This window comes from Carettochelys insculpta, chromosome 1, assembly GCF_033958435.1.
Source record: "Carettochelys insculpta isolate YL-2023 chromosome 1, ASM3395843v1, whole genome shotgun sequence".
In the NCBI taxonomy this organism is placed as follows: Eukaryota; Metazoa; Chordata; order Testudines; family Carettochelyidae; genus Carettochelys; species Carettochelys insculpta.
This window is the reverse complement of record NC_134137.1, coordinates 342,026,974-342,030,931: the sequence shown is the minus strand read 5'-3', so window position 1 is coordinate 342,030,931 and position 3,958 is coordinate 342,026,974. Positions and strand designations below refer to the sequence as shown.

Below are 3,958 nucleotides of genomic sequence, written 5' to 3'. Positions count from 1 at the left end.
TGATAGGAATAAGGGTATTTTGACATTTGCAGGGTCCTTTCGAAAAGGACCCCCGTTTAGGCAAGCCGCGCATAAGCGAATGCAGAACTTTCGAAGTGCCGTGGCCAGCAGCATGCTAATGAGGTGCTGAATATTGATTTCAGTGCCTCATTAGTATTCTCTGATTTGGCCATTACATGACCATTTTGAAGCTTCCCCTAGTGTAGACGTAGTCTTAGTGTCAGAGGGGTAGACGTTAGTCTGTAGCTTCCCAAAACAAAGCAAGCAGTCATGTAACACCTTAAAGACTGACATCCATTTCACATGATATGTCAGGGATGGAAGCTAGAGGCTTGTAGATATGAATACCGAGTAGTAGGGTTCTGGTACAGGGTGGTGTTTATGTGACCATCATATATTTGTACTGTAGTGTCCAGGAAATGGACCTCTTTTGTGGACTGGTCCAGGCTGAGGTTCATGGTTGGGGTGGAAATTGTTGAAATCCCTGTGGAATTTTTTAAAGGTCTCTTTCCCTTGGGTCCATAAAATGAAGATGTCATCAGTGTAGCACATGTAGAGGAGGTATACTAGAGGACGAGAGCTGAGAAAGCATTATTCTAGGTCAGCCATATGGGTACCCATAGCAGTGCCACTGACTTGAAAGTATAAATTGTCCGCAAATTGGAAATTTGGGGGGGTTATAAAAGAAGGTATAAATTGTCCCCAAATAAACATCTTGTGAAAGCTGTAGTGCTGGGAGCTAATCAACTGTACATGAAATTAATTGAAAAATAAGTTAATTTTTCTCTTCTCTTTTTATGGATCCCCAGCTCTTCCACACTCCACTGCCATCAGCTTTTGCCCCCTCCCCCCTGCAGCAAATGCCAGTCTTTCTACCTCATAACGCGTACAGACCTCACTATTTTACCTAATGTCCAAATCCCAAACTACATGTGTAGCCAGATTCTGCACCTTTGTGGGTTGTGGTATAATTGTTTTGAGCCATGGCCTGAGAAGCTGAGAATCATTGTACTCGAGATATCGATCTTAAATAGCAGTTGACATGAAAACCCCTCTGGATTATAATATGAACACAAAGGTGGCTTCAAGCAGGATCAACCCCTATAATCAACCCAGATGGGACTTGAACCCACAATCCCCAGCTCCGGAGGCTGATGCCTTATCCATTAGGCCACTGGGTCTTTAAGCCTTTAGGGTCAGTTAAAATATATAAGTTAAAAAGTTAAAATATATAAGTAAACAATCTCCAAGCTCGTATAAGTGATGTTATTCCCAATATTTAGGTAAAGTACATGCTAGACTTCAAAGCTGCTCCATAAGCGTTTCTCTGCCTTTGCCCTGAGGCCTTGTCAGAAATTTGTTAGGGTGGTTAAAGGCTGAGCAGCACCTTTGCACAGCATGTGAGGAATAATATGGAGATATACCTCTCTCACAGACAGCTAGCAGAGGAGAAGCGAGTCCACAGAAAGCACAGTAAGGACCTGCCAGACACCAATTACACATGCAACAGATGCAGCAAGGACTGTCACTCTCATGTGGGCCTTCACAGTCACAGTCGATGCTGCAAATGATGATTCCAAATGGAACTACGAAGGGCGCAATCCATAATCTACGCAGACTGAAGGATGCCTACTACTATAGAACTGAAACGGACCTTCAGAGGTAATCGAGTCCACTGTCCATGACCCTGCACTCACAGCAGGACCCTTCACCATCCCTCACAGATTTTTTTTTGTCATCTATTTGCACCAAATCCCTAAATGGCCCCCTCGAGCTCTCAACAATTGAGCTCACAACCCTAGGTTTAGCCAGTCAGTGCTCAAATTGCTGAGCTATCCGTGGAGTACAATGTGCTAGCCACCTGTACAGAATAAATGTTGAATTTATATCCACTAGCACTAACCGTGCATGATCAAACCCTACATTTACATTCAGCAATTTGAAAAAACTGCCAATTTTGTCATGTATGTTCTCAAAGAGATAGAATAGTGACAAGGTTAAACACGGCATTTCTTTCAATCCTCCAGATGTTTCTTCAAATTGGAGACATTTTCAGAGCAGCTGGAGGATGAAACACATCAATTCAGGCCTCCTACCTTAACAAAGTTTAAAGAAAATAGTTTAGTTATTTAAATGGTTTTGTGAAACTCTGCATGTCTTTAGTTATGCAAATGTAATTTCAAAGCTATGTATAAGCTAAAGAATATTTCAGTGATAGATTTATTATCATTGTAGTGGGGATCTATCAAATAAGTTCAAAGAAGTCTGAGACATTCCAATCATGTTCAAGGTTATAGCAGGTAGGATACATGCTTATGTATAAGAATAATTCCTACTGCTTTCCAGCTGGGAAATATCACCAGCTAGCAAGAGGGATGAGTTATCCTTTGTCTTTCAATTGTGTACGATGCTTAGAACATAAGAATGGCCATACTGGGTCAGACCAAAGGTCCATCCAGCCCAGTATCCCGTCTGCCGACAGTGGCCAATGCCAGGTGCCCCAGAGAAGGAGAACAGAAGACAATGATCAAGTGATTTATCTCCTGCCATCCATCTCCTGCCCTTGTACTGAAGGCCAGGGCACCATACTTTACCCCTGGCTAATAGCCATTTATGGACCTAATCTGCAAAAATTTATCGAGCTCTTTTTTAAACCCTAATAGAGTCCTGGCCTTCACAGCCTCCTCCGAGCTTAGATTCTACTACAGGGATAAGGCTGGTATAAATTGTTATATCAGTTCTATCAAGAAAACTTCAAGAACATTTCTGTTGGAAAGAAAGGGTTATTAACATGGAAAAAGAACTCTCAGGATATTGAGGCTACATCTACACTAGGAGGTTCTTTCAACAAAGCAGGGCCTTTTTTGAAAAAACCTGCAGAACATTTACACTCAAAATGCATTCTTTCAACAAAGTTAGGGTTGATCCTGCTTTAACCAGGGAACTGGACTCAATGACCTCCTGAGGTCCCTTCCAGCCCTGGGATTTTATGATTCTATGCTATTAAATTGGCAGAATGCATCACTTTTTCTGGCGGCTGTCTTCCTCTCCCAGATGCAGAACAACACTTTTTTCAAAAGAATCTTTTTAAAAAAATGTGTGTAGATGCTCCTGGGGCCCTTTTCACAACAGAGAGGGCTTCTGATTCACTGGACAGCTCTGTTTGCCGAGCTTCCGGTTGGCTGTTCTGTCAAGAGAGTGGACAGACAGAAGCTTCTGTCAATAGAAGACACTGTCAGAAGGGATTTCCCAGAAAAACTTCTGTCATCAGATTGCATCTACACATAAAAGCAGATCAAAAAAGCAATCCACTCTTTCGACAGAGAGCAGCCAGATTGCCCAGCCCTCTCTCAACAGAACAGCTGACCAGAAGCTCTGCAAATAAGGCTGCCCAGTGAACCAGAAGCCCTGTCTGTTGACAAAGGGCCCTGGAGCATCTACACAGTCATTTTGTTGACAGAACTGTTGAGAGAGGTGTTATAGCTGAACAGGAAGAGGTATAACACTGCTGGCAGATATGCCAGATTTTGTCTACAAACTGTTCACAAAGTGGATTTTGCATGTAGATGCACTGCAGTTTTTCCTTACAAAAGACCGGTTTTGCCAGGAAAAGCTTCTCATGTAGACATAGCCTAATTCTGTGTGGCCACAGTCTTTCAAAAGCAATATTTTTGGAACAGATCTTCATGAAAAATTACTTTTGAAGGATTGTTATAGTGTAGCCCTACCACAAGAGGAAGATACACAATCTATTTGAAATACTGGTATGAGCCCAGGAAAATGTAAGCTAGCTTATATGACACAGCACTGTAATTTGTGAGTACTACAGCAAGGTGAAATGTCAAAACTTAAAACCAGGAAACTTTTTAATGAATTTTCGTGAGATTTTCCCCCCAGTTTTTTTTTTTTGGTTGGTTGATTGGTTGGTTGGTTGATTTTTTTTGGTTTTTTTTGGGGG

The 3,958-nt window shown here is 41.9% G+C and overlaps 1 non-coding gene across 1 annotated transcript; it reads right to left on the bottom strand.

Moving 5' to 3' along the window:
* Positions 1-1,108: 1,108 nt before the first annotated feature.
* Positions 1,109-1,181, bottom strand: TRNAR-CCG (transfer RNA arginine (anticodon CCG)). Its single transcript has one exon. It is a non-coding gene; the product is annotated as a tRNA-Arg (tRNA).
* Positions 1,182-3,958: the final 2,777 nt, after the last annotated feature.